Genomic DNA, 24629 nt, shown 5'->3' on the forward strand with positions numbered 1-24629 from the left:
AACTCTGCCAGCATCCAGCATCTGCCAGCAAATGCCTCTTAGTCACAACATAACACAACTAAGATGCGCCAGGAGACTTTGCCCTAATATGTGTCTGAGGACATATCTGCAGCCTTAGTCACTTACTGTATTATGTATTTCATATACTGTCCATGCAAACAAGTACTTAATGAAGAAATTGTTCCTATTACAGAGACATCAAACCAGAGAACATCCTGCTTCATGACGGCCATATTAAAATCGCCGACTTCGGGCTGGCGTTGGAGAACACACCCAAAACCTCTGGCTACGCTGGAACACGTGGCTACATTGCCCCAGAGGTGAGGCTATAATAAATTAGAGGTCGGCTGTACAGTATAAAGGTGCATGCTACAAACAATAGCGGCTTTATGTTCTAAATGGCATCTAATCATGATCTGCCTTCACTGACAGCCAATCACAGGTGTTTTCCTACACTGGTGGTTTATGAGTGGCTGGCTGGGTAATGCAGAGCCAGGGCAATCCCTCTTATCATTTTGCAGGGGTTGTTCATAGTGAACTTTTGTATCTATGGGGATTTTTCAGGTTTGATTTATACCTTTGACTCCTTCATTGGCACTCCCAAGAATTTTACGGGTTATGCTCCAGTTCACGGTGAGATCAGTGCTACGCTCGGCTTCAGCAGCTGCCCAGCCTTGCCTCCTTCCCCCGGCTGTGTGCGGTGTGACCTTGTAATGTCATGTCGCACACAGCCAGGTTCAGGGCCGGGCAGCGGCTGATGGAATGCCCAGCGGCACTGCTCGGCTCTGGGTAATGCAGTGGGGGTGGGGGGGGGGGGGGGGGGGGTGTTGAGAAGCGCTCCCCAAAAAAACACCACTGAAGGGGTTAACTTACACTACGATGAATAAAAGTGGAATATTTTGTATTGAGTAAATAATAACTGGGTCTCATAGTATTATTGTAATAAACCAATTATCTTGTGACGTAAGTAAGGCTAATGGAACACACTGCATAAAAGAACAATATAAATCATTGCCTCTGCCTGTATGTATGAAATATATCATGTGTCCCAACCAGGGTGCCAGATGTGTCTTTGTCAGTGTAACATCTGATGGCAGGCGTATTGTGCCCAGATCTGCTCTCCTGTTTATAAAGTGTTATTTAGTGAACTGTTACCTTTTATTGACAGATCATCAAGCGAGAGCCATATGATGCGGGAGTGGATTGGTACTCCTTCGGTGTGGTGCTATTCGAGATGACAACAGGAAAATCCCCCGAGGAGTGCCACATCTCGGCTTTGGCGGGCTGTCATCTGTGCCCGAATACAAGAAACATCATTGAAGAGGTGAGTGTCAGACCCTACTTAGCATTCTTCACCAAGTAACAAAGAGGCCATAAACAATGTGTCAGCGTCTGTTATTTATACAGAACCCCCATTCTCTAGTATCAGCCATGTAGTTGTTCTACGAGCGGTCATGTAGCTGTACATAGGGAAGCTATATGTAGTTACATACGTCAGATTACATTACTGGCTCCACCTCCCTGACACACACAAATAAGTGTTGGCTGAAGGAAACTCCAAGCCAGAGCAATGCCTGCTGCAGGAGTCACTGTACCACTGACATACACTACTGGTCATGTTATACAGCACCGGCATTTTCCCTGTTTCTATTCAAATGTAAGCAAATCAAGTCCAGTGAATGACCCCCAATGGTACCATGATAAGCAGTAACCTGCTAGAGGTTGGGGGAAAGAATACTAAACTACATAGACACACATCCTCTGATTAGGGGAAAATAATGCTTCTTTTCTTTGAGGCTAAAAATCATTTGAGAAATATGTCTCCCAAATATGTGCTGTAAGGAATCAGACTGCAGCTGAACAGAAACTTATTTGCCCTCACGTTCCTCTTTCCAGCTCCTGTGTGGTGACCCTGAGATGCGCCTGGGTGAGAACGGCAACATCAGAGAACATCCATTCTTCACGGGAATCGATTGGGAGAAGTTAGAACACCTGCAGGACCCATTCACTCCCAGCTTCTCCCTGCAGCCGCCACAGTGAAGGTAACATCACTTCCCCAGGTGCAGGAGGTATAACATCATCTCACACAGGAGCAGCCGATACCTCCATCAGTAGCCACATAACAACGTCCAGCTTCCAGAAGAACACCTGGCTTCTCCGTCAGCCCGAATTACACAAGGTGGCAGAACATCGCCCCTCAACTAACAACTACGGTATGTTCTCCAACGCCCATCAAGTACTGGAGACCGAGAGACCGGAACATCAACTCTCTTACTGATTGGGTAAGTACGATCCAACCCACATTATGCGCAATGTTTGGTTTCTGCACATGTGATCACATCGCAGAACAACGAACACCTCTGCTGATTGCAGAGGTGCTTGCGGTGTAGAGCAGCCAGCGATCACAAATGGAGGCAGGGGGTGGAATGCACCTCCTCCTGCATTTGCATTGCTTGAGGATCCCACATGATAAGCTGCTGTGAGCAGCTTATCATGTGCAATCCAAACTGAATCAGGCATCTTCTAAAAATGTATATAAAATATAACATCAATGGCGAGGGTTTGGCTGGCTTATCTGGGGAGGACGGGGGCCAGAACTGATGTTATATCTTATATACATTTAAGCTGCAAGGCAAAGTTTCCTTGGTTTTGCAAGCCGACCTACAACTGCAAGCCTGAGAGAGATGAGACTTACTCAGGCTGCAGTCGCAGCGTCACAGCCACCGATGGTCCTGATGTTTTTCTAAACTGCAATCGCAGTTTGTTATGATCACAAATGGAGGCCGGGGTGGAATGCACCTCCTCCTGCATTTGCACTGCTTAAGGATTGAAGATTAAGCATTATACACATACCACCCCAGGGCCAATAGCCTAACAGCGCACCCCTACTCTCTCCTGCCTTACCATCGCTCGCACCACCCCCCATCATCCATGCCCACATTGCTGCTCTCTCTAACTCCCCCCTCAGCGTCTCTGCCCCCACCCTCTCTCTAACTCCCCCCTCAGCGTCTCTGCACTCACCCTCTCTCTCTAACTCCCCACTCAGCGTCTCTGCCCCCACCCTCTCTCTAACTCACCCCTCAGCGTCTCTGCCCTCACCCTCTCTCTCTAATTCCCCCCTCAGCGTCTCTGCCCTCACCCTCTCTCTCTAACTCCCCCCTCAGCCTCTCTGCCCTCACCCTCTCTCTCTAACTCCCCCCTCAGCCTCTCTGCCCTCACCCTCTCTCTCTAACTCCCCCCTCTCTCTAACTCCCCCCTCAGTGTCTCTGCCCTCACCCTATCTCTCTAACTCCCCCCTCAGCCTCTCTGCCCTCACTAACTCTCTAACTCCCCCCTCAGCGTCTCTGCCCTTACCCTCTCTCGAACTCCCCCCTCAGTGTCTCTGCCCTCACCCTCTCTCTAACTCCCCCCTCAGCCTCTCTGCCCTCACTAACTCTCTAACTCCCCCCCTCAGCGTCTCTGCCCTCACCCACTCTCTAACTAACCCCTCAGCGTCTCTGCCCTCACCCTCTCTCTAACTCCCCCCTCAGAGTCTCTGCCCTCACCCTCTATCTCCCCCCTCAGCGAAAATGCCCTCACCCTCTCTCTAACTCCCCCCTCAGCGTCTCTGCGCTCACCTTCACTCTAACTCCCCCTCAGCCTCTCTGCCCATACCCACTCTCTAACTCCCCCTTCAGCGTCTCTGCCCTCACCCTCTCGCTAACTCCCAAATCAGCGTCTCTGCCCTCTCCCTCTCTCTAACTCTCCCCTCGGCGTCAAAGCCCTCACCCTCTCTCTAACTCCACCCTCAGCGTCTTTGCCCTCATATATCTAACTCCCCCCTCAGCGGCTCTGCCCTCACCCTCTCTCTAACTCCCCCATCAGTGTCTCTGCCCTCACCCTCTCTCTAACTCCCCCCTCAGCGTCTCTGCCCTCACCCTCTCTCTAACTCCACCCTCAGCGTCTCTGTCCTCTCCCTCTCTCTAACTCTCCCCTCAGCATCTCTGCCCTCACCCACTCTCTAACTCTCCCCCTCTATCTAACTCCCCCCTCAGCGTCTCTGCCCTCACACTCCAACTCCAGTCCAACCCATATTATGCGCAATGTTTGGTTTCTGCACATGTAATCACATCGCAGAACAACAAACACCTCTGCTGATTGCAGAGGTGCTTGCGATGTAGAGCAGCCAGCGATCGCAAATGGAGGCAGGGGGTGGAATGCACCTCCTCCTGCATTTGCATTGCTTGAGGATCCCACATGATAAGCTGCTGTGAGCAGCTTGTCATGTGCAATCCAAACTGAATCAGGCATCTTCTAAAAATGTATATAAAATATAACATCAATGGCGAGGGTTTGGCTGGCTTATCTGGGGAGGACGGAGGCCAGAACTACACCTGCAAGCCTGAGAGAGATGAGACTTACTCAGGCTGCAGTCGCAGCGTCACAGCCACCGATGGTCGTGATGTTTTTCTAAACTGCAATTGCAGTTTGTTATGATCACAAATGGAGGCAGGGGGTGGAATGCACCTCCTCCTGTGTTTGCACTGCTTAAGGATTGAGGATTAAGCGTTATACACATACCACCCCCGGGTCAATAGCCTAACAGCGCACCCCCACTCTCTCCTGCCTTACCATCACTCGCACCACCCCCCATCGTCCATGCCCACACTGCTGTTCTCTCTAACTCCCCCCTCAGCGTCTCTGTCCTCACCCTCTCTGCCCTCGCCCACTCTCTAACTCCCCCCTCAGCGTCTCTGCCCTCACCCTCTCTGCCCTTGCCCACTCTCTAACTCCCCCCACAGCGTCTCTGCCCTCACCCTCTCTCTAACTCCCCCCTCAGCGTCTCTGCCCTCACCCTCTCTCTAACTCCCCCCCTCAGCCCTCACTAACTCTCTAACTCCCCCCTCAGCGTCTCTGCCCTCACCCTCTCTCTAACTCCCCCCTCAGCCTCACTGCCCTCACTAACTCTCTAACTCCCCCCTCAGCTTCTCTGCCCTCACCCTCTCTCTCTAACTCCCCCCTCACCCTCTCTCTAACTCCCCCCTCACCCTCTCTCTCTAACTCCCGCCTCAGCCTCTCTGCCCTCACCCTCTCTCTAACTCCCCCCTTAGCCTCTCTGCCCTCACTAACTCTCTAACTCCCCCCTCAGCTTCTCTGCCCTCACCCTCTCTCTCTAACTCCCCCCTCACCCTCTCTCTAACTCCCCCCTCAGCGTCTCTGCCCTCACCCTCTCTCTCTAACTCCCCCCTCAGCCTCTCTGCCCTCACCCACTCTCTAACTCCCCCCTCTCTCTAACTCCCCCCTCATTGTCTCTGCCCTCACCCTCTCTCTAACTCCCCCCTCAGCCTCTCTGCCCTCACTAACTCTCTAACTCCCCCCTCAGCGTCTCTGCCCTCACCCTCTCTCTAACTCCCCCCTCAGCCTCTCTGCCCTCACTAACTCTCTAACTCCCCCCTCAGCGTCTCTGCCCTCACCCTCTCTCTAATCCCCCCCTCAGCCTCTCTGCCATCACCCACTCTCTAACTCCCCCCTCAGTGTCTCTTCCCTCACCCACTCTCTAACTCCCCCCTCAGCGTCTCTGCCCTCACCCTCTCTCTAACTCCCCCCCCCTCAGTGTCTCTGCCCTCACCCTCTCTATAACTCCCCCCCTCAGAGTCTCTGCCCTCACCCTCTATCTCCCCCCTCAGCGTTAATGCCCTCACCCTCTCTCTAACTCCCCCCTCAGCTCTAACTCTCTAACTCCCCCCTCAGCATCTCTGCCCTCAACCTCTCTATCTAACTCCCCCCTCACCCTCTCTCTAACTCCCCCCTCAGCGTCTCTGCCCTCACCCTCTCTCTCTAACTCCACCCTCAGCCTCTCTGCCCTCACCCACTCTCTAACTCCCCCCTCTCTTTAACTCCGCTCTCAGTGTCTCTGCCCTCACCCTCTCTCTCTAACTCCCCCCTCAGCCTCTCTGCCCTCACTAACTCTCTAACGCCCCCCTTAGCGTCTCTGCCCTCACCCTCTCTCTAACTCCCCCCTCAGCCTCTCTGCCCTCACCCTCTCTCTAAACCCCCCCCCCCTCAGCCTCTCTGCCATCACCCACTCTTTAACTCCCCCCTCAGTGTCTCTGCCCTCACCCACTCTCTAACTCCACCCCCTCAGCGTCTCTGCCCTCACCCTCTCTCTAACTCCCCCCTCAGCATCTCTGCCCTCACCCTCTCTCTAACTCCACCCTCAGCCTCTCTGCCCTCACCCACTCTCTAACTCCCCCCTCTCTTTAACTCCGCTCTCAGTGTCTCTGCCCTCACCCTCTCTCTCTAACTCCCCCCTCAGCCTCTCTGCCCTCACTAACTCTCTAACGCCCCCCTTAGCGTCTCTGCCCTCACCCTCTCTCTAACTCCCCCCTCAGCGTCTCTGCCCTCACCCTCTCTCTAAACCCCCCCCCCTCAGCCTCTCTGCCATCACCCACTCTTTAACTCCCCCCTCAGTGTCTCTGCCCTCACCCTCTCTCTCTAACTCCCCCCTCAGCCTCTCTGCCCTCACTAACTCTCTAACGCCCCCCTTAGCGTCTCTGCCCTCACCCTCTCTCTAACTCCCCCCTCAGAGTCTCTGCCCTCACCCTCTCTCTAAACCCCCCCCCCCTCAGCCTCTCTGCCATCACCCACTCTTTAACTCCCCCCTCAGTGTCTCTGCCCTCACCCACTCTCTAACTCCTCCCCCTCAGCGTCTCTGCCCTCACCCTCTCTCTAACTCCCCCCTCAGCATCTCTGCCCTCACCCTCTCTGCCCTTGCCCACTCTCTAACTCCTCCCACAACATCTCTGCCCTCACCCTCTCTCTAACTCCCCCCTCAGCGTCTCTGCCCTCACCCTCTCTCTAACTCCCCCCCTCAGCCCTCACTAACTCTCTAACTCCCCCCTCAGCGTCTCTGCCCTCACCCTCTCTCTAACTCCCCCCTCAGCCTCTCTGCCCTCACCCTCTCTCTAACTCCCCCCTCAGCCTCTCTGCCCTCACTAACTCTCTAACTCCCCCCTCAGCATCTCTGCCCTCACCCTCTCTGCCCTTGCCCACTCTCTAACTCCCCCCACAGCGTCTCTGCCCTCACCCTCTCTCTAACTCCCCCCTCAGCGTCTCTGCCCTCACCCTCTCTCTAACTCCCCCCTCAGCCCTCACTAACTCTCTGACTCCCCCCTCAGCGTCTCTGCCCTCACCCTTTCTCTAACTCCCCCCTCAGCCTCTCTGTCCTCACCCTCTCTCTAACTCCCCCCTCAGCCTCTCTGCCCTCACTAACTCTCTAACTCCCCCCTCAGCTTCTCTGCCCTCACCCTCTCTCTCTAACTCCCCCCTCACCCTCTCTCTAACTCCCCCCTCAGCATCTCTGCCCTCACCCTCTCTCTCTAACTCCCCCCTCAGCCTCTCTGCCCTCACTAACTCTCTAACTCCCCCCTCAGCGTCTCTGCCCTCACCCTCTCTCTAACTCCCCCCTCAGCCCTCACTAACTCTCTGACTCCCCCCTCAGCGTCTCTGCCCTCACCCTTTCTCTAACTCCCCCCTCAGCCTCTCTGTCCTCACCCTCTCTCTAACTCCCCCCTCAGCCTCTCTGCCCTCACTAACTCTCTAACTCCCCCCTCAGCTTCTCTGCCCTCACCCTCTCTCTCTAACTCCCCCCTCACCCTCTCTCTAACTCCCCCCTCAGCATCTCTGCCCTCACCCTCTCTCTCTAACTCCCCCCTCAGCCTCTCTGCCCTCACTAACTCTCTAACTCCCCCCTCAGCGTCTCTGCCCTCACCCTCTCTCTAACTACCCCCTCAGCGTCTCTGCCCTCACCCTCTCTCTAAACCCCCCCCCCCTCAGCCTCTCTGCCATCACCCACTCTTTAACTCCCCCCTCAGTGTCTCTGCCCTCACCCACTCTCTAACTCCCCCCCCCTCAGTGTCTCTGCCCTCACCCTCTCTCTAACTCCCCCCTCAGCGTCTCTGCCCTCACCCTCTCTGCCTTTGCCCACTCTCTAACTCCCCCCACAACGTCTCTGCCCTCACCCTCTCTCTAACTCCCCCCTCAGCGTCTCTGCCCTCACCCTCTCTCTAACTCCCCCCCCTCAGCCCTCACTAACTCTCTAACTCCTCCCTCAGCGTCTCTGCCCTCACCCTCTCTCTAACTCCCCCCTCAGCCTCTCTGCCCTCACTAACTCTCTAACTCCCCCCTCAGCATCTCTGCCCTCACCCTCTCTGCCCTTGCCCACTCTCTAACTCCCCCCACAGCGTCTCTGCCCTCACCCTCTCTCTAACTCCCCCCTCAGCGTCTCTGCCCTCACCCTCTCTCTAACTTCCCCCTCAGCCCTCACTAACTCTCTAACTCCCCCCTCAGCATCTCTGCCCTCACCCTTTCTCTAACTCCCCCCTCAGCCTCTCTGTCCTCACCCTCTCTCTAACTCCCCCCTCAGCCTCTCTGCCCTCACTAACTCTCTAACTCCCCCCTCAGCTTCTCTGCCCTCACCCTCTCTCTCTCTAACTCCCCCCTCACCCTCTGTCTAACTCCCCCCTCAGCATCTCTGCCCTCACCCTCTCTCTCTAACTCCCCCATCAGCCTCTCTGCCCTCACCCTCTCTTTAACTCCCCCCTCAGCCTCTCTGCCTTCACTAACTCTCAAACTCCCCCCTTAGCTTCTCTGCCCTCACCCTCTCTCTCTAACTCCCCCCTCACCCTCTCTCTAACTCCCCCCTCAGCGCCTCTGCCCTCACCCTCTCTCTCTAACTCCCCCCTCAGCCTCTCTGCCCTCACCCACTCTCGAACTCCCCCCTCTCTCTAACTCCCCCCTCATTGTCTCTGCCCTCACCCTCTCTCTCTAACTCCCCCCTCAGCCCCTCTGCCCTCACTAAGGGGGAGATTCTCTAAGAATCTCCGCCCCCCTTCGCCGCGCATCGCATATTTAATTATCGCATATGCTGTAACATATGCGATAATTAAGGCAAAGGACAGCTCTTGCGTTAAGAGCTGTCCTTTGCGGTCCCAGCAGGTCCCGGCGGCTCTCCCCTCCCTCCCACACCCGGCGCTGCTGCTGCTGCACCGGGCTCTCCTCCTCCCTGCACCCGGAAGAGGATTAGTGCAGGGAGGAGGTCACAGGTCCGGGCAGCACTGCGCTGTGCTGCCCGGACACAGGTGAGGGGGCGATGCAGGGCGGCGGGGGGTCGGCGCGGGGCGGCGGAGGGTTGCGATAGGCTTCTTGGGGCATCGCCAGATTTTTCTGGCGATGCCCCCCGCCGCGATAACCCGGCGGGGGATGCTTACAGCATCCCAAAATGCGGTAAAAACCCCGATAACGGGGTTTTTACCGCATTTTTAGCTTAGAGAATCCCGCCCTGACTTTTTAACTCCCCCCTCAGCATCTCTGCCCTCACCGTCTCTCTAACTCCCCCCTCAGCGTCTCTGCCCTCACCCTCTCTCTAACTCCCCCCTCAGCCTCTCTGCCCTCACTAACTCTCTAACTCCCCCCTCAGCGTCTCTGCCCTCACCCTCTCGCTAACCCCCCCCCTCAGCCTCTCTGCCATCACCCACTCTCTAACTCCCCCCTCAGTGTCTCTGCCCTCACCCACTCTCTAACTCCCCCCTCAGCGTCTCTGCCCTCACCCTCTCTCTAACTCCCCCCCCTCAGTGTCTCTGCCCTCACCCTCTCTCTCTAACTCCCCCCCTCAGAGTCTCTGCCCTCACCCTCTATCTCCCCCCTCAGCGTTAATGCCCTCACCCTCTCTCTAACTCCCCCCTCAGCTCTAACTCTCTAACTCCCCCCTCAGCATCTCTGCCCTAACCCTCTCTCTCTAACTCCCCCCTCACCCTCTCTCTAACTCCCCCCTCAGCGTCTCTGCCCTCACCCTCTATCTCTAACTCCACCCTCAGCCTCTCTGCCCTCACCCACTCTCTAACTCCCCCCTCTCTCTAACTCCCCCCTCAGTGTCTCTGCCCTCACCCTCTCTCTCTAACTCCCCCCTCAGCCTCTCTGCCCGCACTAACTCTCTAACTCCCCCCCTCAGCGTCTCTGCCCTCACCCTCTCTCTAACTCCCCCCCCTCAGTGTCTCTGCCCTCACCCTCTCTATAACTCCCCCCCTCAGAGTCTCTGCCCTCACCCTCTATCTCCCCCCTCAGCGTTAATGCCCTCACCCTCTCTCTAACTCCCCCTCAGCATATCTGCCCTCACCTTCACTCTAACTCCCCCTCAGCCTCTCTGCCCATACCCACTCTCTAACTCCCCCTTCAGCGTCTCTGCCCTCACCCTCTCTCTAACTCCCAAATCAGCGTTTCTGACCTCTCCCTCTCTCTAACTCCACCCTCAGCGTCTCTGCCCTCACCCTCTCTCTAACTCCCCCCCTCAGCCCTCACTAACTCCCCCCTCAGCGTCTCTGCCCTCACCCTCTCTCTAACTCCCCCCTCAGCCTCTCTGCCCTCACTAACTCTCTAACTCACCCCTCAGCGTCTCTGCCCTCACCCTCTCTCTAACTCCCCCCTCAGCGTCTCTGCCCTCACGCTCTCTCTAACCCCCAGTCAGCCTCTCTGCCATCACCCACTCTCTAACTCCCCCCTCAGTGTCTCTGCCCTCACCCAATCTCTAACTCCCCCCCTCAGCATCTCTGCCACCCTCTCTCTAACTCCCCCCCCCCTCAGTGTCTCTGCCCTCACCCTCTCTATAACTCCCCCCTCAGAGTCTCTGCCCTCACCCTCTATCTCCCCCCTCAAATGGTGTCTGCAGCGCTTAAGTGGGGAGGCGTCATGTAAAAAGCAACCCTAAATGCGGCGAAAACGCATCCCAAGGATTGGTCTGTCCATCAAGTACTGGAGACCGAGAGACCGGAACATCAACTCTCTAAAGCCTCTTAAAATCTGAGCACTTTAGCCAAAGGATTCCCGCCTCATCTGTGACACCAACCTGCTGCACATCTGTGATACCAACTTGCTGCATGTCTGCACTTTAAACGTACTGACAGCCTGCCTAAATCATCGCTCCCCAGCAATGGCTATGACTGCCAGCTGCATGCGGCTGTCACCACGTGAGAGTGTACAGGACACTGACCTTGGAAGAACGGAGATCAGCTTGTGCGGACGGTACAGCCGTAGCAGTCCGGGACCATGGACCATCGGCTTCTCCACACAGTAAGGTACTCCTGGTACCTCAACACACAGGACACATGCTCTAACTTTCTATCTATAACGTGCAATACATCGCGCGCATCAAGTGCAGTCCAAAAATTAAGCCAGCCTGCGACTGCAAGCCTGAGTAAGAGGAGACTTACTTAGGCTGTAGTCGTAGAGGGTGAACGTGACCGATGGTCGCCGTGTCCTTGTAAACTGCCATTGCATCGCAGTTTGATATGATCACAAATGCCGGCAGGGGATGGTATGCACCTCCTCCTGCATTTGCATTGCTTGAGGATCCCACGTGATAAGCTGCTGTGAGCAGCTTATCATATGTGACCCAAGCTGAATTTATATAAAATATAAAATCAAAGGCGAGGAATTGGCTGGCAACTTGGGGCGGATGGAGGCCAGAACTGATTTTATATTTTATATAAATATACATTTACGCTGCAAGGTGAAATTCCTTCACCTTGCAAGCCAGCCTGCGACTGCAAGACTGAGTAAGGGGAGAATTACTTAAGCTGTAGCCATAGAGGGACACTGCAACCGACGGTCACAATGTCCCTCTAAACTGCCATTGCATCACAGTTTGATTTGATCACAAATTCCGGCAAGGGGTGGTATGCACCTCCTCCTGCATTTGCATTGCTTGAGGATCCCACATGATAAGCTGCTTATCATTTGCGACCCAAGAATAGAATAGAATCAACTTTATTGGCCACGTGTGCTTGCGCACACTAGGAATTTTGGGGGGATTTACAGTGCAGCATCAAGAATGGATAAAGGGGGGGGGGAGGCATTACATACATTACATTGAGACATTACATGCGGGGACCACATTTTTAAAGGGCAAAATTCGCCCTGCCCCTCTAGCAGCACCCCACTTAAACAGTCTCACGGGGAAGCCCGGCGCCGCCGTAGACGGCGATACCCGGCGCTTACCCGGCAGCAAAGCAACTTCGGAGGGGCCAGGCCCGCCCCCTTTGATGACGGCGGCGGCTGGGCCCGCACCCTTTGATGACATTTTTTAAAAAATATTAATTTTTTACACTGACACTTGCATGGATCTGAATGATCCATGTAGGCTTCTGCTGATACGAATTAGTATTTAATGGCTGATAAATACAAATTCGTGTTGAATAAATACGTATGCATACGACATCAGTAAAATATAAAAAAAAAAAAAAAAAACTCCCCTCTGGTAATATCCACCCACTATTATTGCTTAGCACAAATCTCTGCGTGTATATGTGCTCCCCATGGGAGATCGACACCAGCAAAGTTGCTTAGCAAAATTGCTTAGAAAAATTGATTAGCACAGATCTCTACGTGTGTATGCCCCTTTACTCAGGCTGCAGTCGCAAAGGGTCACAGCCACCGATGGTCCCGATGTTCTTCTAAACTGCAATCACAGTTTGATACGATGGCAAATGGAGGCAGGGGGTAGAATGCACCTCCTCCTGCATTTGCATTACTTAAGGATTGCACATGATAAACTATTGCAAGCAACTTATCATATGCAATCCAAACTGAGAGCCTGATTTAGACCTGTTCTCTATGCTGGGAAATAAATGGTGACTGCAGCGCTTAAGTGGGGAGGCGTCCTGTAAAAAGCAACCCTGAGTGCGGCGAAACGCATCCCAAGGATTGGTCTGTCCATCAAGTACTGGAGACCGAGAGACCGGAACATCAACTCTCTAAAGCCTCTTAAAATCTGAGCACTTTAGCCAGGTTGACAAAGCCGGCCTGAGCGCTCGAAACGCGTTTCCAAAGGATTCCTGCCTCATCTGTGACACCAACCTGCGGCACATCTGTGATACCAACTTGCTGCATGTCTGCACTTTAAACGTACTGACAGCCTGCCTAAATCATCGCTCCCCAGCAATGCTATGACTGCCAGCTGCATGCGGCTGTCACCACGTGAGAGTGTACAGGACACTGACCTAGGAAGAACGTAGATCAGCTTGTGCTAACGGTACGGTCGTAGCAGTCCGGGACCATGGACCATCGGCTTCTCCACACAGTAAGGTACTCCTGGTACCTCAACACACAGGACACATGTCACATGCTCTAACTTTCTATCTATAACGTGCAATACATCGCGCGCATCAAGTGCAGTCCAAAAATTAAGCCGGCCTGCGACTGCAAGCCTGAGTAAGAGGAGACTTACTTAGGCTGTAGTCGTAGAGGGTGAATGTGACCGATGGTCGCAGTGTCCTTGTAAACTGCCATTGCATCGCGGTTTGATATGATCACAAATGCCGGCAGGTGGTGGTATGCACCTCCTCCTGCATTTGCATTGCTTGAGGATCCCACGTGATAAGCTGCTGTGAGCAGCTTATCATATGTGACCCAAGCTGAATTTATATAAAATATAAAATCAAAGGCGAGGAATTGGCTGGCAACTTGGGGCGGATGGAGGCCAGAACTGATTTTATATTTTATATAAATATACATTTACGCTGCAAGGTGAAGTTCCTTCGCCTTGCAAGCCAGCCTGCGACTGCAAGACTGAGTAAGGGGAGAATTACTTAAGCTGTAGCCATAGAGGGACACTGCAACCGATGGTCACAATGTCCCTCTAAACTGCCATTGCATCGCAGTTTGATTTGATCACAAATGCCGGCAAGGGGTGGTATGCACCTCCTCCTGCATTTGCATTGCTTGAGGATCCCACATGATAAGCTGCTTATCATTTGCGACCCAAGAATAGAATAGAATTAACTTTATTGGCCATGTGTGCTTGCGCACACTAGGAATTTTTGGGGGATTTACAGTGCAGCGTAAATCATGGATAAGGGGGGGGGGGGGGAGGCATTACATACATTACATTGAGACATTACATGCGGGGACCACATTTTTAAAGAGCAAAATTCGCCCTGCCCCTCTAGCAGCGCCCCACTTAAACAGCCTCACGGGGAATCCCAGCGCCGCCGCAGACGGCGATACCCGGCGCTTACCCGGCAGCGGAGCGACTTCGGAGGGGCCAGGCCCGCCCCCTTTGATGACGGAGGCTGGGCCCGCACCCTTTGATGACATTTTTTTAATATTTATTTTTTAAACTGACACTTGCACGGATCTGAATGATCCATGTAGGCTTCTGCTGATACGAATTAGTATTTAATGGCTGATAAATATAAATTCGTATTGAAAAAATACGTATGCATACGACATCAGTAAAATATGAGAAAAAAAAAGAAAACAAAACCTCCCCTCTGGTAATATCCACCCACTATTATTGCTTAGCACAAATCTCTGCGTGTATATGTGCTCCCCATGGGAGATCGACACCAGCAAAGTTGCTTAGCAAAATTGCTTAGAAAAATTGCTTAGCACAGATCTCTACGTGTGTATGCTCCTTTACTCAGGCTGCAGTCGCAAAGGGTCACAGCCACCGATGGTCCCGATGTTCTTCTAAACTGCAATCACAGTTTGATATGATGGCAAATGGAGGCAGGGGGTGGAATGCACCTCCTCCTGCATTTGCATTGCTTAAGGATTGCACATGATAAACTATTGCAAGCAGCTTATCATATGCAATCCAAACTGAGAGCCTGATTCAGACCTGTTCTCTATGCAGGGAAAAAAATGGTGTCTGCAGCGATTAAGTGGGGAGGCGTCCTGTAAAAAGCAACCCTGAGTGCGGCGAAACGCATCCCAAGGATTGGTCTGTCCATCAAGTACTGGAGACCGAGAGACCGGAACATCAACTCTCTAAAGCCTCTTAAAATCTGAGCACTTTAGCCAGGTTGACAAAGCCGGCCTGAGCGCTCGAAACGCGTTTCCAAAGGATTCCTGCCTCATCTGTGACACCAACCTGCGGCACATCTGTGATACCAACTTGCTGCATGTCTGCACTTTAAACGTACTGACAGCCTGCCTAAATCATCGCTCCCCAGCAATGCTATGACTGCCAGCTGCATGCGGCTGTCACCACGTGAGAGTGTACAGGACACTGACCTAGGAAGAACGTAGATCAGCTTGTGCGGACGGTACGGCCGTAGCAGTCCGGGACCATGGACCATCGGCTTCTCCACACAGTAAGGTACTCCTGGTACCTCAACACACAGGACACATGTCACATGCTCTAACTTTCTATCTATAACGTGCAATACATCGCTCGCATCAAGTGCAGTCCAAAAATTAAGCCGGCCTGCGACTGCAAGCCTGAGTAAGAGGAGACTTACATAGGCTGTAGTCGTAGAGGGTGAACGTGACCGATGGTCGCAGTGTCCTTGTAAACTGCCATTGCATCGCAGTTTGATATGATCACAAATGCCGGCAGGGGGTGGTATGCACCTCCTCCTGCATTTGCATTGCTTGAGGATCCCACGTGATAAGCTGCTGTGAGCAGCTTATCATATGTGACCCAAGCTGAATTTATATAAAATATAAAATCAAAGGCGAGGAATTGGCTGGCAACTTGGGGCGGATGGAGGCCAGAACTGATTTTATATTTTATATAAATACACATTTACGCTGCTAGGTGAAGTTCCTTCGCCTTGCAAGCCAGCCTGCGACTGCAAGACTGAGTAAGGGGAGACTTACTTAAGCTGTAGCCATAGAGGGACACTGCAACCGATGGTCACAATGTCCCTCTAAACTGCCATTGCATCGCAGTTTGATTTGATCACAAATGACGGCAAGAGGTGGTATGCAACTCCTCCTGCATTTGCATTGTTTGAGGATCCCACATGATAAGCTGCTTATCATTTGCGACCCAAGAATAGAATAGAATAGAATCAACTTTATTGGCCATGTGTGCTTGCGCACACTAGGAATTTTTGGGGGATTTACAGTGCAGCATCAAGCATGGATAAGGGGGGGGGAAGGCATTACATACATAACATTGGGCCTTATTCTGGTCTGTGCGTACTTTCCTGAATTCTTACGGATGGCGTTTTTTAGCCGTCTGCGCATGCGTGGGGAACGCTATGCGCATGTGCCACGCATGGTCTCCGTACTTGTTCTCACTAATACCGTACAGAAATGTGCACAGCAATCACTCTGGAAATATGGGCGTCTTATGGGAGTCATTCGGTACTACACAGGGGCGTAGTTTCAAAGTGGGCTAAACTGGGCGTAAACTTGGGTGTACACGAGGGAGTGCACTCATTCTGGTAGGCGTGCATGCGGACAGCACACCGAATGCACGCGAACCAAAAGGCTAGAAATATGCAGTGTTCATAAGCAAGTATTTCTTTGCGGACACCACTCGGTCATGCGCTAGGCAATTGGAATGCCTAATCACTACGGGCGCACCTCAACCAATGTCAGCTCAACACAATACAATCCACTCATTTACTCATTACTCATTAATTACACTCTTCTCATTGCTTCAATTGGAACCATTGCAGCTTAAATGGACCAATACTAAACACACACATATATGCTGCAGTTTGGACACACATTTACACTGCAACCAATGGACAGAACTTACTATCACTAATATAAATATACATGTCACTTCTACATTTACCAATTAAACCACACATTTGGGGATGTAAATACACCGCATCGGCGCGTACGGGCAGGTTCCCGTCCGTTCTGACGAGGTAAGACCGTGCAGAATATGTGTGTTTCCACCGCACACGCAAGGTTTGGATGTCGTCCGTAAATACGCCCTGTTGTTCCAGTGTGAGTCCGTCCGTATGTGGAGGTCCGGTGGGCGTTTCTTCGGACGATGACCGCACAGCGTGGCGTGCGGCCCGCTCCGAAAGATTTCGGGAATGTACGCACCGACCAGAATAACCTCCATTGAGACATTACATGCGGGGACCACATTTTTAAAGGGCAAAATTCGCCCTGCCCCTCTAGCAGCGCCCCACTTAAACAGCCTCACGGGGAAGCCCAGCGCCGCCGTAGACGGCGATACCCGGCACTTACAAGGCAGCGGAGCGACTTTGGAGGGGCCAGGCCCGCCCCCTTTGATGATGGCGGCGGCTGGACCCGCACCCTTTGATGACATTTTTTAAAAAATATTTATTTTTTACACTGACACTTGCACGGATCTGAATGATCCATGTAGGCTTCTGCTGATACGAATTAGTATTTAATGGCTGATAAATACAAATTCGTATTGAAAAAATAAGAATGCATACGACATCAGTAAAATATGAGAAAAAAAAAGAAAACAAAACCTCCCCTCTGGTAATATCCACCCACTATTATTGCTTAGCACAAATCTCTGCGTGTATATGTGCTCCCCATGGAAGATCGACACCAGCAAAGTTGCTTAGCAAAATTGCTTAGAAAAATTGCTTAGCACAGATCTCTACGTGTGTATGCCCCTTTACTCAGGCTGCAGTCGCAAAGGGTCACAGCCACCGATGGTCCCGATGTTCTTCTAAACTGCAATCACAGTTTGATACGATGGCAAATGGAGGCAGGGGGTGGAATGCACCTCCTCCTGCATTTGCATTGCTTAAGGATTGCACATGATAAACTATTGCAAGCAGCTTATCATATGCAATCCAAACTGAGAGCCTGATTCAGACCTGTTCTCTATGCTGGGAAAAAAATGGTGTCTGCAGCGCTTAAGTGGGGAGGCGTCCTGTAAAAAGCAACCCTGAGTGCGGCAAAACGCATCCCAAGGATTGGTCTGTCCATCAAGTACTGGAGACCGAGAGACCGGAACATCAACTCTCTAAAGCCTCTTAAAATCTGAGCACTTTAGCCAGGTTGACAAAGCCGGCCTGAGCGCTCGAAACGCGTTTCCAAAGGATTCCCGCCTCATCTGTGACACCAACCTGCTGCACATCTGTGATACCAACTTGCTGCATGTCTGCACTTTAAACGTACTGACAGCCTGCCTAAATCATCGCTCCCCAGCAATGCTATGACTGCCAGCTGCATGCGGCTGTCACCACGTGAGAGTGTACAGGACACTGACCTAGGAAGAACGTAGATCAGCTTGTGCTAACGGTACGGTCGTAGCAGTCCGGGACCATGGACCATCGGCTTCTCCACACAGTAAGGTACTCCTGGTACCTCAACACACAGGACACATGTCACATGCTCTAACTTTCTATCTATAACGTGCAATACATCGCGCGCATCAAGTGCAGTCCAAAAATTAAGCCGGCCTGCGACTGCAAGCCTGAGTAAGAGGAGACTTACTTAGGCTGTAGTCGTAGAGGGTGAACGTGACCGATGGTCGCAGTGTCCTTGTAAACTGCCATTGCATCGCAGTTTGATATGATCACAAATGCCGGCAGGGGGTGGTATGCACCTCTTCCTGCATTTGCATTGCTTGAGGATCCCACGTGATAAGCTGCTGTGAGCAGCTTATCATATGTGACCCAAGCTGAATTTATATAAAATATAAAATCAAAGGCGAGGAATTGGCTGGCAACTTGGGGCGGATGGAGGCCAGAACTGATTTTATATTTTATATAAATATACATTTACGCTGCAAGGTGAAGTTCCTTCGCCTTGCAAGCCAGCCTGCGACTGCAAGACTGAGTAAGGGGAGACTTACTTAAGCTGTAGCCATAGAGGGACACTGCAACCGATGGTCACAATGTCCCTCTAAACTGCCATTGCATCGCAGTTCGATTTGATCACAAATGCCGGCAACGGGTGCACCTCCTCCAGCATTTGCATTGTTTGAGGATCCCACATGATAAGCTGCTTATCATTTGCGACCCAAGAATAGAATAGAATAGAATCAACTTTATTGGCCATGTGTGCTTGCGCACACTAGGAATTTTTGGGGGATTTACAGTGCAGCATCAAGCATGGATAAGGGGGGGGGGGGGGGGAGGCATTACATACATTACATTGGGCCTTATTCTGGTCTGTGCGTACTTTCCTGAATTCTTACGGATGGCGTTTTTTAGCCGTCTGCGCATGCGTGGGCAACGCTATGCGCATGTGCCATGCATGGTCTCCGTACTTGTTCTCACTAATACCGTACAGAAATGTGCACAGCAATCACTCTGGAAATATGGGCATCTTATGGGCGTCATTCGGTACTACACAGGGGCGTAGTTTCAAAGTGGGCTAAACTGTGCGTAAACATGGGCGTACACGAGGGAGTGCACTCATTCTGGTAGGCGTGCATGCGGACAGCACACCGAATGCACGCGAACCAAAAGGCTAGAAATATGCAGTGTTCATAAGCAAGTATTTCTTTGCGGACACCACTCGGTCATGCGCTAGGCAATCGGAACGCCTAATCACTACGGGCGCACCTCAACCAACGTCAGCTCAACACAATACAATCCACTCCTTTACTCATTACTCATTAATTACTCTTCTCATTGCTTCAATTGGAACCATTGCAGCTTAAATGGACCATTACTAAACACACACATATATGCTGCAGTTTGGACACACATTTACACTGCAACCAATGGACAGAACTTACTATCACTAATATAAATATACATGTCACTTCTACATTTACCAATTAAACCACACATTTGGGGATGTAAATACACCGCATCGGCGCGTACGGGCAGGTTCCCGTCCGTTCTGACGAGGTAAGACCGTGCAGAATATGTGTGTTTCCACCGCACACGCAAGGTTTGGATGTCGTCTGTAAATACGCCCTGTTGTTCCAGTGTGAGTCCGTCCGTATGTGGAGGTCCGGTGGGCGTTTCTTCGGACGATGACCGCACAGCATGGCGTGCGGCCCGCTCCGAAAGATTTCGGGAATGTACGCACCGACCAGAATAACCTCCATTGAGACATTACATGCGGGGACCACATTTTTAAAGGGCAAAATTCGCCCTGCCCCTCTAGCAGCGCCCCACTTAAACAGCCTCTTGGGGAAGCCCAGCGCCGCCGCAGACGGCGATACCCGGCACTTACAAGGCAGTGGAGCGACTTCGGAGGGGCCAGGCCTGCCCCCTTTGATGATGGCGGCGGCTGGACCCGCACCCTTTGATGACATTTTTTTAAAAATATTTATTTTTTACACTGACACTTGCACGGATCTGAATGATCCATGTAGGCTTCTGCTGATACGAATTAGTATTTAATGGCTGATAAATACAAATTCGTATTGAAAAAATAAGAATGCATACGACATCAGTAAAATATGAGAAAAAAAAAGAAAACAAAACCTCCCCTCTGGTAATATCCACCCACTATTATTGCTTAGCACAAATCTCTGCGTGTATATGTGCTCCCCATGGGAGATCGACACCAGCAAAGTTGCTTAGCAAAATTGCTTAGAAAAATTGCTTAGCACAGATCTCTACGTGTGTATGCCCCTTTACTCAGGCTGCAGTCGCAAAGGGTCACAGCCACCGATGGTACCGATGTTCTTCTAAACTGCAATCACAGTTTGATCCGATGGCAAATGGAGGCAGGGGGTGGAATGCACCTCCTCCTGCATTTGCATTGCTTAAGGATTGCACATGATAAACTATTGCAAGCAGCTTATCATATGCAATCCAAACTGAGAGCCTGATTCAGACCTGTTCTCTATGCTGGGAAATAAATGGTGTCTGCAGCGCTTAAGTGGGGAGGCGTCCTGTAAAAAGCAACCCTGAGTGCGGCGAAACGCATCCCAAGGATTGGTCTGTCCATCAAGTACTGGAGACCGAGAGACCGGAACATCAACTCTCTAAAGCCTCTTAAAATCTGAGCACTTTAGCCAGGTTGACAAAGGATTCCAAAGGATTCCCGCCTCACCTGTGACACCAACCTGCTGCACATCTGTGATACCAACTTGCTGCATGTCTGCACTTTAAACGTACTGACAGCCTGCCTAAATCATCGCACCCCAGCAATGTCTATGACTGCCAGCTGCATGCGGCTGTCACCACGTGAGAGTGTACAGGACACTGACCTAGGAAGAACGTAGATCAGCTTGTGCGAACGGTACGGCCGTAGCAGTCCGGGACCATGGACCATCGGCTTCTTCACACAGTAAGGTACTCCTGGTACCTCAACACACAGGACACATGTCACATGCTCTAACTTTCTATCTATAACGTGCAATACATCGCGCGCATCAAGTGCAGTCCAAAAATTAAGCCGGCCTGCAACTGCAAGCCTGAGTAAGAGGAGACTTACTTAGGCTGTAGTCATAGAGGGTGAACGTGACCGATGGTCGCAGTGTCCTTGTAAACTGCCATTGCATCGCAGTTTCATATGATCACAAATGCCGGCAGGGGGTGGTATGCACCTCCTCCTGCATTTGCATTGCTTGAGGATCCCACGTGATAAGCTGCTGTGAGCAGCTTATCATATGTAACCCAAGCTGAATTTATATAAAATATAAAATCAAGGGCGAGGAATTGGCTGGCAACTTGGGGCGGATGGAGGCCAGAACTGATTTTATATTTTATATAAATATACATTTACACTGCAAGGTGAAGTTTCTTCGCCTTGCAAGCCAGCCTGCGACTGCAAGACTGAGTAAGGGGAGACTTACTTAAGCTGTAGCCATAGAGGGACACTGCAACCGATGGTCACAATGTCCCTCTAAACTGCCATTGCATCGCAGTTTGCTTTGATCACAAATGCCGGCAAGGGGTGGTATGCACCTCCTCCTGCATTTGCATTGCTTGAGGATCCCACATGATAAGCTGCTTATCATTTGCGACCCAAGAATAGAATAGAATAGAATTAACTTTATTGGCCATGTGTGCTTGCGCACACTAGGAATTTTTTGGGGATTTACAGTGCAGCATCAAGCATGGATAAGGGGGGGGGGGAGGCATTACATACATTACATTGAGACATTACATGCGGGGACCACATGTCCGACGAGCAGCACAGCGCATAGGCAGCCATCAGTGGCGCCACTGGTCTCTGCAGCAGCCAGGTAGGTAACGATATAAGTAGTGTTCTCGCTAGGCTGCTTTAGCTCTAGCAGCGCCCCGCTAAAACAGCCTCACGGGGATGCAAAGTGCCGCCGTAGATGGCGATGCCCAGCGCTTCCTCAGCAGCACACCGACTTCGGAGGGGCCGGGCCCGACCCCTTTGGTGACGGCGGTGGCCGGGCCCGCCCCCCTTGATGACGGCAGCGGACCGGGCATGCCCCTCTTGTGACATTGGCGGCCCGGTCCGCCCCCGGCGCCCTTCCCTCTCTAACTGCTAGAGTGAACACTAATAAGCAGGGACAGTACAGTTTTCACACAGGGAACACATACCTGCCGAGCTGCACAGCACCTAGGCAGCCATCAGCGGCACCACTGGTCGTTGCAGCCGCCAGGTATGTAACAATATAAGCCGGGACAGTACAGTATCACACAGGGAACACATACAGTACCTGCCGAGCTGCACAGCACCTAGGCAGCCATCAGCGGCACCACTGGTCGTTGCAGCAGCCAGGTATGTAACAATATAAGCCGGGACAGTACAGTATCACACAGGGAACACATACCCGCTGAGCTGCACAGCGCCTAGGCAGCCATATGAGGCGCCACTGGTCGCTGCGGACTCCTGCATCTGCTGATGGACAGCAGCTTGGGCCTGATCTTTTCCCTGTCCTGGCCGGAAGCCGCCTCCAGGTGCCGATGGGGGCCACCATCGCCTCGGGGGTCATCATGCCGGGGACCGTGCCTATGGCCGGGTCCTGAGCCTATGGTGCCGTACCCGGGGGTGAGCTGTGCGCCGCTGGCTGCGGCCTGGTCCAGTGTGGCGTCATCCAGTGCCGCATCTCCGTGCATCTCCTGCCGTTGCAGTGCGCCCTCCCCGGCCGGGGTGGGGGGGGAGTAGTCACCGTGCCGCCATCCGTCCTTCCCCTCCGCCGTCATGGCGCCCTTTCTCCGCCCCGTACCGGAAGCTCAGCTAAATTTATATAAAATATAACATCAAAGGTGAGTGATTGGCTGGCAACTTGGGGCGGATGGAGGCCAGAACTGATGTTATATTTTATATAAATATACACTTACGCTGCAAGGTGAAGTTTTCTTCACCTCGCAAGCCAGCCTGCGACTGCAAGACTGAGTAAGATGAGACTTACTTAAGCTGTAGTCGTATAGGAACACCCCGACCAATGGTCGCAATGACCCGCTACACTGCCATTGCATCGCAGTTTGATATGATCACAAATGCCAGCAGGGGGTGGTAAGCACCTCCTCCTGCATTTGCATTGCTTGAGGATCCCACATGATCAGCTGCTGTGAACAACTTATCATATGTGACCGAAGCTGAATTTATATAAAATATAACATCAAAGGCTGGCAACTTGGGGCGGATGGAGGCCAGAACTGATGTTATATTCTCTATAAATATACATTTACGCTGCATGGTGAAGTTATCTCCCCATGTGACTCTAATATCTTCGGCCACTTAAAAAACAAACACGTAAAGATGAACGGTTCCCCTGTGACAAGGAGGTGCAGGAGACCGTGGAAACCTGGATTCATCAGCAACCAAGGAGTTTCTACACTGAATCCATCCACTCCCTTGTTACGCGCTGGATCATTGCATCAATGTCAATTATGTGTAGTTGTAATGTTACACATGAACTGTAATTAAATATTCTTTGATTAAAATATTGTTTACATACAACCGTAGTCTCCCTTTTCATTTGGGCACACCTTATATATGGTCTGTAGACCCCATTTTCTATGCAGATGTCATTTGTTCAGTATGTAAATGGTAGTGTCTACAAAACTCCTATGGACAAATCTCTACTTACATTCCAGCAAATGTGAATGTAAAACTCATTACGGCCCTTATTCTGGTTGCCACGCAGGGAACGGTGGTGGCACTGTGCATACGCAAGCAGGACAGCGGGCGGGGGTGGCCCCATTAGCATATGGGAGTGTTTCATGGACGTTCCTATAAGAACTCAGGGCGTTCTCATGCTAATGAGGCCATGATGCGGGGGGTGGGCAGCTGCTGACATCACCGGATGTCAGCTGCCCCCCCATTTCCTTCCCAGTGTGCCCACATATGTAAGTGCTTTGAAAGTCACTTTTATTTGCATGCACGCACCACATCATTCAATGGTCGGCAACCATCAAAAGATGTGGCCATTCCCCCCTGGCCTGTGAATGGATGTTACTTTGTGGATGTTACTGCAACAGCCAACCATTCACAAGGCGGGCTTTGGTGTAATCACAACGCGGCAAATTTACAGCCTTGCGAATCAACCAGAATAATCCCCTATATGTAAATTACAAGACAGGAAGTGATCACATACTCACCTGCTATTAAATGGTGCCCTCCGGGATACCAGGGGTAGGGGGTGCGGGAATTCCAGCAGATGTAACGGGATGCACTTCTGGAAGTCAGAACATCACCTCTAAATTCCAGAGTCCCCTGTGCATTCCGGGAGTGCGGACCAGCATGGATTGGAGTCTATGAAAAGGGGGGAATCACTGATATCATTTCTCTGACTGAGCCCTGAAATGTCTTTTTCGCAATTATCATACATTAAATGCTGTTAAATCTATGTATTACATGACATGCAAATAATAGTAAAGCGTGGAGCAGATACTGTAAAAAACAATATATGTAATTCAAAGTAGTGGAACGATCACATTGTAAATAAGCTGGAAACTGATTATAGCCGCCGGCCAATGTAACAGGTGAAGAATAGTCAGTGCGACGAGCTGACGCCTGGGAAC

At 51.8% G+C, this 24629-nt stretch overlaps 1 long non-coding RNA gene across 1 annotated transcript in view; it reads right to left on the minus strand.

The window, feature by feature from the left end:
- LOC146046266 (uncharacterized) overlaps nucleotides 1–24356 on the minus strand; it is a 37995-nt gene extending 13639 nt beyond the window's left edge. The window contains exons 1-2 of the long non-coding RNA XR_014465827.1: nucleotides 24207–24356; nucleotides 1156–1291 (exon numbers count right to left, since the gene is read on the minus strand). This is a non-coding gene — a long non-coding RNA (uncharacterized LOC146046266). The remainder of the gene's footprint in view (nucleotides 1–1155; nucleotides 1292–24206) is intronic.
- Nucleotides 24357–24629: the final 273 nt, after the last annotated feature.

This window comes from Crinia signifera, chromosome 11 (assembly GCF_055691185.1).
Source record: "Crinia signifera chromosome 11, ASM5569118v1, whole genome shotgun sequence".
Taxonomy (NCBI): Eukaryota; Metazoa; Chordata; class Amphibia; order Anura; family Myobatrachidae; genus Crinia; species Crinia signifera.